The sequence below is a fragment of the Quercus suber genome, unplaced genomic scaffold, assembly GCF_002906115.3.
Source record: "Quercus suber isolate HL8 unplaced genomic scaffold, Cork oak 2.0 scaffold_548, whole genome shotgun sequence".
NCBI classification, from domain to species: Eukaryota; Viridiplantae; Streptophyta; class Magnoliopsida; order Fagales; family Fagaceae; genus Quercus; species Quercus suber.
Window position 1 is genome coordinate 89,660 of NW_027069996.1, and position 15,316 is coordinate 104,975.

Sequence of the window (15,316 nt, forward strand, 5' to 3'; positions counted from 1 at the left end):
GTTTGAGGGTCATAAATTTCCATGGAGCTACATGCCATTATTTCAATGTCACTTTTATGATTGTTTACAAGAGGTTAGAATATATTTTGGTATTCTTTATCCTATAATCTTTACTCTAATTATTCTTTTTATATGTANTCTGATCTCATCTCCGCCATTGACGAATAGCCTAAGGTCACTTTCTCTCTCTTCTCTTCTTCAAAACCTTTCGTTGTTTTTCCGGATCTGTATGCATTCCTTAGAATCAGACTCAAATTGCCTTGTTTCTAATTTTGTGAATGTTTTTAGGGTTTCGAGGTTTAGCATTATGATTGTGCACAACAATGGCACTGATACCGGTTTTGAAAATTCAGTTTTTAACATTTTGGATTGGAATTGTATAATTTGAAATAATGCATTTGTCGTGAAATTGATTAATTGCTTGAGTTTTTGGCACAGAGAGAGAGAGAGAGAGAGAGAGAGGAGCGTTGGCATTATGATTGAGTACAACAGTGGCACTGAAAACGATTTTGAGAATTCAGTTTTAACATTTTGGATTGGGATTTTATAATTTGAAATCATGCGTTTGTGATGAAATTGATTAATTGCTTGAGTTTTGCTGTTCGTAGAGAGAGAGAGAGAGAGAGAGAGAGAGAGAGAGAGAGAGAGAGAGAGAGAGAGAGAGAGCGAGAGCGAGAGAGATTAGTAATATTTGAATTTTGGTTTGGAATTTATATATTTCAGGAGTCTATATTGTTGTGGCAAAGAAAATGTGAGGATGCGCTATATTCGTTACTCATTCTTGGTGCTCGACGGCCTGTGCGACATTTGGCATCGGTGGCGATGGCAATGATTATATTTAAGGGAGATCCCATTTCGATATACTCCAGAGTGAGCAGTCTCCAAGGGTTTCTTTCTGATGGGAAGAAAAGTGAGCCTCAGAGAGTTGCAGGTTGGTCATAGAAACTAAAAACTTGTGGTTGGATAGTGACATGTATACTTTAATTTTCTTATGTACGTATTCCTTTGAACTTGATTCGTATCTTCAATTTGATTGTTCACAAATAATTGATATCCTATTGATGATTGCACAAAATCAATATGGTAAGGTGATGCACTGCTGCCTGCAGGAATTGATTTAGTTGGTTAAGCAAACTTTTGGTTTGTGGATATGTATGACCCAATTCAAGTGTATTATGCACTGTGGTTATTGACACTTGCATGGGATCAGATTAGGGCTTTTGAACATGATTACATGATAATATATTTATTACTTTTTTCTTCAATAATTTTTTTTTTGGCACAAGTAATGATTTTATTGAAAATGATTTGATGGTGGTGCTGTCCTAATACACTAGCCATCCCTTTCAGGAGGGAGGAAAGGAATGGAATAAAAAAGATTATAGGATATTCCATCTATTCTCTTGTTTGAGAGTTTAGTGGGAAGGAATGGAATGACTATGAGGGATTGCCCATTCCATTCCATCTCTTCTAAGTTCTAAGCATTCCTGGACCTCCAAAAGTGGGAGGAATGCTCATTCCTTTAATGAAATGGAGGTAAAATATCAATTTTATCCCTATCTTCATAAAGCGGAATGGAATGGCTCTTCTTTAGCTCAAACATTCTTCAGATCAATTGTCTGGTGCTTTTGGCAGGGAGGTTAGTGTTTGAGGGTCATAAATTTCCATGGAGCTACATGCCATTATTTCAATGTCACTTTTATGATTGTTTACAAGAGGTTAGAATATATTTTGGTATTCTTTATCCTATAATCTTTACTCTAATTATTCTTTTAATGTAGCTTATAATGCATGTTTCTCTTGGGTATATATAAAGTATGATAATTTGTTTTCTAAAAAAGGCATGGGCATCATATTTTGGGAAGCATAATTTTTTTTTTTTTTTGATAATTAATAATATTATTGGAAAGAAATCAACAAGTACACAGGATATACTAGCTGAAGGTTACACAATGAACGATAAAATCAAATAAATTGGTAGAAGAAAACTTCCCTGATGAAGAATGGCTCCATATTTCACTGCCCTGACGATGCCCTTAATGACCTTGCCAACATGCTAAAAGATCGAAAACCTTTCTAGACATCATCCGCTCCACCCCAAAAGAGCAAAAACCAAACCCCATAAATCTCTACCAAAGGGAAATGCACCAATAAATGGTTTACCGTCTCCTCATCCCTCTTGCACATACTTTTGAAGAAGAGAAGAGAGAGAAAGTGACCTTAGGCTCTTCGTCAATGGCGGAGATGAGATCAGAGAGGAGATCGAAGCAGAGGAGAGCGTCCGGAGGCTGCTGGGCGGCGGAGGCGACTATGGACTCCAATTGCGCAACCAGCACGCCGAACCGCGAGAGAGGCACGTTCTCTCTCACGTACTTCTTCGCCATTTCTACAACGACGAAGACGAAATGCTACAGAGAGAAACAGAGAAATTGCTCTGTAGAAGAAGAAGATTCAAGATTCAAGATTGAGGAGAGAGCTTTGGTGTAAAAAAAAAAATTGACAGTAGTAGAGCGTGAGAGAAATGAGCCGAGGGAAATACGGAATTGATCAGTAACTGCCCTGCCCCTGCCCGTCGGGTCTAAAGTCTGGCCCGGAACTTTTTTTTTTCTTTTTTTCTTTTGCAATAGAATAGTGCGTGGAGCACTCTTCTGGCTTTTTTTTTTTTTTTTTTTGAGGAAATAATTTGATAGTTAATTGATTCTCTCTATTTTCAATTGAAATAGAGAGTGTATATTTCATGGCTATGATTTAATGTTGAGCAAATGACTCATTAATAGAATTGTATGCAGCTAGTGCAAAAAGCACTCTTCTAAAAAAAAAAATTTCCTGAATAATACCTTTTTTTTTAATTTAAATTTTAATTCAATAGCTACAAATGAGAAGTTGAGAACGGGATAAAGATCCTTTCTATTTCTAAGTAAAATAGAGAGTGCTATTTAATGGCTATGATTTAATGTTGAGTAAGTGTAGGATCTAGATTTTGCCCACTCATTAAACTTAAACTAGAGTTTATCAATTTTTAAGAGAATTGGCATTATCTAAATCATATCTTTACTTCACTTTAAATCTTAGCCATTAAATAGACGTTTTCCAAGTCTCCATTTCATTTAGAATTAGAAATTGAGACCATCACATACTGTTAGCATGATGGTCACTCCACAAGTATAAATGCTTGTGAGGTGTGGGAGGTAAGAGTCGAAATTCAAGTCTCTATGAGAAAACTTCACACACATATACACTTCAATTATGCTAAAGTAGAATTTCTATCTTATATCAAAAAGAAATTGAGAGGATTCAAATTTATTTAAACTCTAAATGTCTTCAATGAAAAGTGAAAACACCAATAAATGACAATAATACTTACCATTACTAAGAGAAAATAAAATACAAAGGAGGGGAGGTTGATGCAGCAGACTCATATGAACCTACACAAAAATAATAATAATAATAATAATAATAATAATAATAATAATAATGTTTTCCTCAATGTTACAAAAAGTGCCCATGTAACAATATTATATGCCACAAAATTCGTCTAAATTTATATGCCAATAAATAGAGGAGTTTAAAATCACTTAGTCTTAGCGGTGATTTTGGTTCAGCTTTTTAAAATTGGGCTTTTTGAAAAAATGGGATTTTCAAAAAGTGCAATATAAAAAAGTATTTTTTGAAAAAAATAAGTGTCTGGTAAAAACTGTTAAAAAGTGATTTTTGAAAAAGCTGAGTGTTTGACTAACACTTATAAAAGTGGCAGTTTAAGGGATAAATTACCAAAGAGGACAATGTATATATAAGGGAGTTTATTTCACCGCACACCCTTGGTGCAATGGTCACTCCACAAGTATAAGTGTTTGTGGAGTGTGGGAGACAAGGGCCGGGATTCAAGTCTCCAAGAGGGAGTTTCACACACATATACATTTAGATTAGGCTAGAGTAGAATTATATCTTCTATAAAAAAAAATAAATAAAAAACTAATAATAATAATATATGTTATTGGTATTATTTTAATAATGTTTGGGCAATTTTTCTTTTTAGTGTCATAATTATTTGTTATTACCATTAATGACTTCTTATCAATATTAATTATGTCTAAATAATTTTCATCATCATGAAGCACAAAATGAAAATGTAAAAAGATGACAAAATACACAACAATAATCAAAGTTTAAATTATACTACATAAAAATGTGAAAAGATGATAAAATACATATCAGTAATCCAAGTTTAAATTGTACTACATAAAAATATAAAAAGATAATAAAATACATACCAATAACCCAAGTTTAAATATTACTGCATGATATTACAAAATAAAATCAAAAAGACAACTACTAATTATTATTCCCCCAAATGGAATTAGCAATGAAATCACGAAGAACCACTATCTCAAGGTCTGTTAAAGATCTTGAGTTCTACTCATAACTACTACCTGCTTCACTATTATGTTTTCTTCTAGAAATTGAATCTCGATTAACATGTATGAAGCCCCTATCATCCCTATCATTTAGTCTAACAAAATTTTGAAGAGCCATAATAGCAGATATAATAAGTATTTGGATATGGAATGGAAAAGATGGCATGTTTCTGATAATTCTCCATTTATTCTTCCACACACCAAAAGTGCACTCAATCACACATCTAGTTCTAGGGCTTCCACCTCTCCTTTGAAATTCCTGAAGATGGTAAGATATCCCCTTATATGGTGTCAAATAGCCTTTCATCATTGGGTATCCAAAATCAACTACATAATATTTCCCTAAAAAAAAATTCAATTATATTAACACACACACAATATGTTATTATAATGAACAATTGATTAACCAATTACAAACCTTGTCGTGGGTTTGGAAAGTTGTTACTTTGTTTACGAATAGTATCAAGAAAAATGTGAGGTGTCATATGCTGAGCCTTTCCATCCAGGCAAAACAAATGTGAATAACATATCAAAGTTACATGCAACCATCACATTTTGGGTTGGATATGCCTTTCTTCCAAAGTATGGAATTGACTTATCAGTTGGTACAACCGTTATCACATGTGTGCCATCAATCGCACCGATGCAATCCTAATAAAAACATTAATAGTTTTCAGTTTCACATGCATTGTATTATCTTATAGACAATAGCACTTATTCAAATATACAATAGTACACATACTTGGAAATGTGGCCAATAAATTGGATGGTATTGTAATTGGGTTGGAACTTCACTAAAAGTTGGATCTAAAGGCTTTACATATGCAGCTGCAAAGCGAGCACCCAACAAAGTGATCATCTTCTCAAAATGTCTACTTATGGTTTCACCCGAATGTTAAAATATTTCTTGAACCATTCGGTTACATGTTCCATGACCAAGTATCAGTAAACAGATTGCCACTAACTCTTCTAACCTTATATTCCTTGAATGTTGAAGTCCATAGTAATGTTGTAAAACTTGACATAAATTATGAAACACCTCATTTTTCACTTTAAACATGTTGTAACACAATTTCTCATTACCTTCCATACAATGTCTCACCCAAGCCCACCCTGTGTGCTCAAAATCATAACAAGGAGTCTTATTAATGTACTTATTGAAATATGTTACAATTACTTCATATGTAACTGGCACAAGCTGGTAAAACTCATCATCAGAATCGTCGTTACTATCATCATCATCAGAATCATTGTTACGGTCATCATCACTGTCACTACTCTCATCATCATCATCATCATTGTTATCACCATCATTATTATTGTCAACATTGTTATAATTGCCATCATTCAAGTCACCACCATCATGATCATCATAGTAATTTCTGTAATTCCCATCCACTAACAGTTCCATATAGCCACTCTCATGAGTACCATTGTAATCATTCATATTGGTTTAATCTATACAACAAATTAACAAATAATCAACCATTGCTAATACTACTTTAATATAAATCAACATAGTAATCAACAAAGTAACAAAAGGCAACAATAACACTTTAATGAAAATTTCAAATGTGTTTACATTACACATATATTAGTCAAAAGCTAATACTAAATATCACATAACTTAGTTTAAAGTTAATACAACATAGCTAATACAGCATAGCTAATACAACATAAAGCTAATATTAGAGCATTCTCATCAAGAATGCTAAATATTTTAGCATTTACCACTTCAAAATCATATTTTATCAATTTTAACATACCATTTTACAATCCACCAAACATCAAACATTCTATTTTTTTTTTTTTTACAACTTTATTTAAATAATAATAATTTTATTTTACCACTTTCTTTCTCTTTCCACCACTTTCTTCTCAACGGCTAGCCACTGTCAGCCACCACCACCATAAACTATCAACATTCAACAGCAAACCCAGACCTATGGCCAACCTATTGCCACCACAATCAGCATCCATCCAAAAATCAACCCCATAGCCACAAAAAAAAAAAAAAAAAAACAACAACAACAACAACAACAACAAAAACTAAACTAAACTTGAGAGAGAGAAGCCTCACTATGAAAGGAAGAGAGGGAGGTAGAGGATAGAGCAGCCAACAAAACCCACAAACCCAAGACCCATGGCGGCCACGACAAGCAAAACCCATCAAACCCAAAACCACGCCTCAACCGCAACAACCCACCTCAGTCACCACCCATCCACCTCATTCTCAACCCTAGCCAAAACCCACCACCCCGATCTCAACCCTGGTTACGTCAATGATCCATGAATGCAGACCCACAAACCCAGACCCACAAAATCACCGGATCACATCAGACCACAACCCACAACCATCAGCAGAGCACACTTATCAACGAACTACATTGGTGAAGCATAGAGAGAGAAGAGGGAAGAAAGAAGTGGAGTGAGGAAAGAGAAAGAAGAGAAAGAGCCTGAGGTGAATAAAAAATCATTTTTGTTTTACAATTGTAGCTACAGTATGGTCTCAAATATGAGATTGCACTATAGCTTGAATCTTAAAAATTTAAGATTTAGCCGTTTTAATGGAGTGGTGTTTTTATCTCAAAAATGCTAAAGAATAGGATTTTTAGCATTTGAAAGGTTTAATGTGAATGCTCTTAGTCCTAAGCTATTACAACATAAAGTTAATATTAGTCCTAAACTAATACAGAGTACCACATAAGGTTGGTCACTTCTTTTGATTCCAAATCATTCCTCGTAACCATTGTAGCTGTGACTCTGGCTACTTGAAACTTAGGAAAATCTCCTTACGTGACATTTCCATTAAGACATAGGAAGCTTAAACCACAAACGTACCATCCACTCCAAGAAGTGCTCTCACAATCTCCATGACATTATCAATTGAATTTGGTGACTCTCGAGAAGTACCTGCAGACTTATTCTGACATACATTTATTAATTGACTAATACGATCGTCCAACATTGCAACTCCTCCTATCTTTTTCTTTTTCTTCTGTGAGGGTATTGATTCACTATTTCGCTTTTGTCATGAACTACGTGATTGACTAGTATGTCCTTAATGCAAACTATCAATGTCTAAACTTATGTCACATTGATTATCCTTAAATTCGGAGCTGCTAGATGAATCACCAGAACCTTCCTATGGCATTGTTGGAGGGAGTGTATTTGAAGAAGGGGTCCATGTAGCTACTCCAATTGCTGCAACATCCCTAAACATTCTATCAAGTTGTTCTAGATTCTGTGGACCTTGATGCCGAAATTTTGTAGCTTTAGGTACTTCATAAAAATATAATTGTCATTTCACTCATTTACAATAATATAAAAAACTCATTTACAATAATATAAAAAACTATCTCCAACTAACTACATATTAATAAAATACTCAACTCACCTTCAACTTCCGGTCTCACCAATCATCACTAGCATCAATCGTTCCCTTCACTGCATCCTAACCTAAACTTGTGTCAAGACTCTTCAATTTTTCCCACACTCTCCAATCAAGTTTAAATACATCCCACCTACTTTTTAATTGGTTCTTATCATAGTTTAGACCGGTCTCGTCATAAAATTTGGTTACCAAATTGATCCAACCTTTGGTACTAAAGGCAATGGCTTTTGTTCTATTCCCGGCTTCAATCTGTTTCACACAAAGGTTACAAAAAGTAGTTGTCCAACTTGGATCTCCCCATAATGCTCTAGCCTTTTTTGCCTCGGAGTTGGAAGTGGTGTTTTTACCCATTTATAAAGTTAAGCAACCATAAGAAATGCAAAAAATAGAATGCATAATATTCCAATCTAGTGAACTAGTTACAAACATGATCTAATAAATCCACAAAAAAAAAAAAAAAAATGATGATTTGGCGTGAAACAATTGTTAGTGTTATATGAGTGAAATCCTCAACCATTGCTCAAACTATGGGCTAGCACTATTAATTGCCTTATTCAAAGATTACTAGGCATCCAATCATTATAGGCATCCAAGTCATGTATAACTATAAAGACCTACTTATATTATAGATAGAGCCATGGTTCAAATAAGCTAGCAGCCACATTTGCATCAATTTCGCCTTAACTAATACCACCTCTCCCTAGTCTAATACCCCTCAGTAACTAACTCTAAGTCAGCTGTGTAACCACCTTGCCAGCCTATTCCCTCCAACTAACTAACTATATAAACTAACTCTAAAGCCACACAAGACTAATGTAGACGTATCACCAATACAAGTAATACAAGTATATCTATACTAAAATACAAGTATACAATGCTAGCTAATCAAATACAACATTATCTAAAGCACAAACACATTATACACTCAGGCTGCACTAGCACATGCACATCTCATCAGCTACACATGCATGCCCCATTAGCAACAAACGCACCCTACATCAGCAGCCCACGCACACCATGCTGCAACACACGCGTGCCTCATCAGTACCACATGTACTCCTTATTAGCACCCCACACACATATACACCTACACATTCCTAACATTAAGCCCCGTGGTTCAATGTTAAAGAATAAAGACCTTAATTTTAAGGCATTAATCCAAAAGACAAAAACCCAGTCAAAGTCATTGAGTCCACATACACATCTTTATGCAAATCAAAATCAACATCACCACTACTCAACGTTAATAGCTCTCTATAAAAGCAAACATAACCCCATATCCACAAAAGAAAAAAAAAAATACAAAGCATTGCTTATTTTCCCCCAATTCCAAAGAAGACCCAAATCATGCTAAACTTAAAGAATCAGATCTCAATCCAAAGTGACTTGAACGAAGAAAAGGGGATTGGACAATTTTTTGTCATTAAAAGGTGACTTGAACATGGAAATATACAAGTATATAAAGACAGAGCATATATCCACAAAAGAAAAAATATACAAAGCATGTATCCACAAATTTTTTTAGTACCAAAAAGAGAACAAATAGATCATTAGCGAGAACAAATAAAGCATGCACAGATCGGAAAAATTTTCAACAAATATTTCAAAATCTCTGGTGGTACCTGGTGGTTTTTGGTAGCAGATTAGTGTTGCTTGGTGTTTTGTTGATCAAAAACTCTGCCTTCAAAATGTTTTTCTCAGATCAAATTAGACATAAATAAAATTTAAAAAAAATATATATAGAGGAATGCGCGTTGAAGAAGACGAAGAAAGAAGAAGAAGAGGAAGAAGAAGATTCAATGGATGACAAAGGCAAGAGAGACTTTTATCATGGAGAGGCTTGTAGTAGCACGAAGAGGGTAGAGCAGAGAGAAGAGAGGATGGCATAAGTGAGCTTTAGAGAGGGCAAAGGGCAGAGCACAGAGATAAGAGGAATGAGGAATCTGGCGTGAGTGTTATCTTTTGATTTATCAAAGGGTAAAGTTAGATTTTCAATAAAATGTGAAGGGCAATTTGGTAACTACACAGAGAATCCAATAGTAGGATTTATCAACGCGCACGAACTTTTCCAAAATGCTCTGAACAGCTCCATTGGTAGAACGCACATTTTCTTCACATTTTCAAAATGTAACTTTTTCTAAAAAGTTGCTTTTTAGACATCACCAAATACACATATTATATTTATGGTTTCAAAAAGTGCTTTTTGGGTTGGGAAACCTAAACAAACGGGCACTTATTCTATGAACTAGTTAGGAGAGGTCAAGGAATTTTGAATTGGTCGGATTCCATTAAGAGCAATAATGCCGCAACTCAAAATTTTTTTTTTTTTCGTAGCACTCTTTTGACATGTAAATGTGAGACCCATACAAGTTAATAATCTTGCATGTGCGTCCATTAATTTTTTTTTTCTTATTTTTTTAGGTAAATTGGATTCCATTCAAAGACTAAGATGCATAAGTTTCAATCTGGTACAGTCAAAGTACCAATTTGTGTCCCGGTTCCCCATTTTTAACCGATTTTTACTAGTTTTGAGGGATTTTACTAGAGGTGCCCGGTTGAACTGGCCAATCCAATATGGTTTTTAAAATAGTGGTTTCAATATAACCATCATGGTTAATAAACGTATCAAAGTTGTCTAAAATAACAATGGCAGCACATAAGATAGAGGATGATCAAAAGTTATAAAAAATTATTGTAGTAAGGTCCCCTTCCTTTTTTTTGATACCATTCCAAGAAACACAAGATTACAAAAGAGTTGGGCTCACCTAACTAAAATGCAGTGGCACACTAGTAGCCAAGTTCGCTAGATTATACACATTACCTATAATAAACTTAGAAACAAAAACAGAGCAATAAAAAAAAACCAGACTGATTAAGGTGGACAAATCAGTCAACAAAATCCTTTCCTGCCAACTAGGAGCTACCTCTCTGTTGGACATCTGGGTTGATCTCTTGTTATCATTGAGAAACAAAACGTGGGTGAATCCTAGATTTCTAGCCTTCGTAGCTGCAATTACCATAGCTTCCTGGATGGCACTGAAGGCTAAGTCAGATGTGCAAGTAGAGGCACCATGGAAAAGGACAGTCCCTTGCATGTTAATGGCTTCATAAGCAAATCCACATCTTTTAGCTTTCTTCTTCCTAGCACCAGCAACATTGATGATCAACTGCCAAGAACCTTGAAAACATTGCTGAGTTCTTGCCTGGTTTGCATGATTATGAGGAGGATTAGAGCAAGTGCTAAGAGCATCCTTGTACCCACAAAGAAGAGATTGAGACATTAGAGCAACTTCAACAAGATTGGCTTGTTTTCCTTCATGAATCACCAAGTTTCTATGAGTCCAAATTGTCTAGAGGGTAGTAAAGATAGCTTGCAGACAATGCATAGAGGTTTGATCCAGTCGTCTGTGTCTAAATAGGGATGCTCATATCCAATCTTGAATTAAAATGTGTGTTAGATCAGAGGTGTGGATTGCTAAGGCAGATTTGTGCCAAACTGCTCTCGCAAAGGCGCATCTAAGAAACAAATTAAAAGTGGATTCATCCCCTTCATTGCACAGAGGGCAACCACTTTCAATAGGGATCCCCTTCTTTTCAAAACATGCTTAGTTGGTAGACTATCATGCAGTAACCTCCACACAAAGTTACAAACCTTCAAAGGGACTCCCACCTTCCAAACCAATTTCCAAGAAGCTAGATGGACATTATGTTGCCTACTGCGATTTTCATTAAAGCTAGTTGAGTCCCTATGCAGAAGATTGTAAGCACACTTGACATTATAGTTGCTCGAGCTAGATTACTTCCACACTAGGATATCAAGACTTGCTCCCATCTTGGAAATTGGGATCCTAAGATTTTTGAACTGGCCTGGGGAGGGGAAACTGCTCTAACTAAACCAGGCTTCCATGTGTGTGAAGTGCAGTCAATTAGATCAGCCACTGTACCAGACCTGAAGTTGGGGTTATTGAGATGATTAGTTTAGAGAGGATACCAAGTAGGATGATTAAAAGAAATATCATGACCTGACCCTATAAGCCATCTGCCCCCCTTTAGCTTTTTGTTTTTTGGGTCAATGATATTTCTACAAAACCAGGAATGATGAGATTTAGGCTTACAATCATGGATGGAACTCCTTGGGAAGTATCTGGCCTTATAAAGGTTTTGGAGATGAGGAATTGTGGATTCTGGCTGATTCTCTAGTATTACTTTGCTAACATGGCTTGGTTCATTAGACTGAATTTCTTCAATCTAATGCCACCACCCTTCTTTGGAGTACAAATACTGTCCCAATTGAGCAAGTGCATTTTCCTAACTCCTGAATCATACCCCCACCAAAAGGCTCTATAATTGCATCCATCTTGTTACAAATGCTTTCAGAAACTTTGAAACAAGCCATGGTATATAAGAGCAGAGTTTGGAGGACTGAAGAAATTAAGGTAGTTCTACCAGCCTAAGAGAGAAGCTTAAGCCTAGTTGGGATTTTTTTTTTTTTTGATCACTCATCACTCCTTACTCAATTTCCATCACTCATCACTCATCACTTAAAACACCCCACCCCGTTTGGCACTATCACCCACTTGTCATCACTCAATATTTTTCAACTATTTGTGGGCCCCATACTTGTAACTTGGTGTAACTTTTACTTTTTTTTTCTTCAACCCCCAATACCCAAACTCATCGAACCCAGTGAAAAAAAAAAATCCCAGAAACTCGAACCCAGTGAAAAAAAAAAAAAAAAAAAAAACCCAGCCAACAGAGACCAGTGTGGAGAAGAAAGAAAAAAAAATGGTTAAAAGTTGTGGCTAACCCTGGTAGTGGGTCCTTCCATGTGTGTTTAATTACAAAATGCAAAATAGCTAAAATGTGTTTTCAATTTCTATAATTCATCACTCAAAAATCAGAGAATTAAGTAATGGAAACAAAAACTAGAAACATGGGTCCCACTATTTTTGAGTTATGAGTTATAGAAACAGGGTTATGAGTTATGGAAACTATAAATCCAAACACCCCCTAGAAATCCAAACACCCCCTTAGCCTTCCAACCTTGAAGTTTAGAATTATGCTCATCCACTAGGACCCCTCCTTGATAAAACACAAACCCAACAATTAGTTTAGCAATTATTCTTGACTTGAGGAAACATTCCCAACATCACCACATTGTTATCAATAGTGTAGCAATTATCCTAATATGGTGGTAATTCAAATACTTTTATATTCTTATCTTATTATTATCACAATGAAGAAAACTCACGACCCTCAAATGATCACAATTGTGCTTAGGTCCTTTATTGATATTTATATTTAATATTCATTATATAATATTTTTTATTTTTACATTTATTCTTCTTTCTTTTTATATGTAAAGTTACTAACTAAGTTTTTATATTGTTCTATACACCTATATTACTATCAATAAAGAAAGTGACAATTTATTTTGAAATCCCCAAAAAAAAATATATAAGAAATGAGTGTGGAAGGGATTGCCAATATTATGACCTTTTTATATAAAAAACCTATGCTACCCTACCCCAAATTGTGAATGGTAGAACGGTCACTTATGTCTAATCCATTTTATGTCCTATTAACTAAGGGTTACCCTAAGGGTGGTTCCTAAGTTAAAGGTAAGGCAAATGGCTTGAACCAAAGACATGGATTTGGAAGTTTTATTATGTGTGGGGAAGGTATAAGGCACCCCACAATGCATATTCTAAGATAATATCTTGTTTTGATTTCATTCCTAATGTCTATTGGGGGGGGGGGGGGGAGAATCCAATTATGGAAAACAGGCCTAGGCCAAGAGGCCCAAAAGCCAGAATAAGGGAAAAGACTTAGACAATGAGGTTGGACCTAATCGAAAAGGGCCCCAATGGAGGAGACAACTTTTGCAAATCCAGAGAAAGAACATCCGACGAGGATCCATCCTTTGGAATATATTAGAAGAGCATTCCCTCCTCAATGACTTGTCAAGGCTCATCCAACGCATAGAATATAGCCAAGGATTCATGCTAGCCAAACAATAAGCAAGAAGGCTGAAGAAGGAAGCTTCTAGAGGAAGCAACCATTCCCTCAGCATTAAATGCTCCTCACCTACCAACAATGACACATTAATGGTTGAATGAAATATAGAATAATGCTCAACAGCCTGATTACCACCCATTTCTGCCTCAAAAGAAAGGGAAAGAGGAGGGATGGAACAATTATCTTCCCCACATAATATAGGCCCTGTAGGTGAATGACAAGGAAGGTGCCTCAAAGATTATAAATAGGGATGGATCCCCCATGCACAAGGGATCCCAAAGAGAGAGAGAGAGAGAGAGAGAGAGAGAGAGAGAGAGAGAGTTAAGATCAGAACTTAGGGATAGTGTAACTCAATATTGTTGTAACCCTTCCTTAGTATTTCTGCAAACGATTATGTAATATATCATTACAAGTTTCCCACTTATTTCTTGTTAAGTACTTCTGTTATTATTTCTCTAGGACTCTTCCATTTCTTAGATAAGTCTTTGACTCATCTTTATAAATTAGTTGTTACAGATTAGACCCATATCACGTGGTAAGAGGTTTTTATCCCACACTTCTATTATTTGAAAATATTCAAATAATAGAAGTGTGGGATAAAAATCTCGGTGCAAGCATAGGGGAATTAAGCACAAAGGGCTTAACTCGTCCTTTTAAAGGTAATTACTATTTAAATTTATCTCTTAAATTCTCAAAAAAAAAAAAGACAAAAAAAAAAGTGGTTAGTTTAGGGGAGGGGGGAAATGTTGGTTTGTTTTATTTTTGGTGTCCAATTATTCAATTGATGTGAGTTAGGGACTATATATATATATATATATATTTTTTTTTTTTAATAAATGAAAATGGTTTTGAAAAGGAAGGAATATTCCTTGAATTCTTGGAAGATATTTTAGGAAATATTTTCATAAAAATAATTTTTCAAAAAAGGGAATATTTTCTTGAACAATTTGAAAAGGGATTTAATTTTGAAAAATCTAATGAGAATTTCTGAAAAAAAAAATCTCATGAGTTTTAGATGGAAATGAATTTTTGAAAAGCAAATTACACCTTTCTTTTTTGTGGGAGGGACGAACTACTCCCCAAGAAGGAATTGTCCGCTTTGGGTTCAGGTGTGATCCTCACAGATTTGTTCAGTCCCACATTGGGGAGAGATGCTTCCCACCCTTGCTTTATAAGCATTGAGCCTAAGGAAGGGTGTACCAATAATGTATAGCTCTAATACCAACACAAGACACAGGGAGTGTAAGAAGATAATGGAGTGAGATAATTATAGGAATTGGTTAAAGACGTATATTGTTAAGAACATATAAAAGATAACATGAATACGAGGAATAGAACACAACACCAGATACAACAAACCGAAGGATATTATTAGATTTAACAACTTTTTTACATCAAACATATGAGACTTAGAAGAACTTAAAATAGCTATGAAGGCTTCCTTCACTCTCTTTTGCCTTCTCAGGCTTACACTGACTTTATTTATAGA

The 15,316-nt window shown here is 35.2% G+C and overlaps 1 long non-coding RNA gene across 1 annotated transcript; it reads left to right on the forward strand.

Moving 5' to 3' along the window:
- Positions 1-138: 138 nt before the first annotated feature.
- LOC136063629 (uncharacterized) lies at positions 139-2,187 on the forward strand. The gene is made up of 3 exons (XR_010625254.1): positions 139-174; positions 724-931; positions 1,351-2,187. It is a non-coding gene; the product is annotated as an uncharacterized LOC136063629 (long non-coding RNA).
- Positions 2,188-15,316: the final 13,129 nt, after the last annotated feature.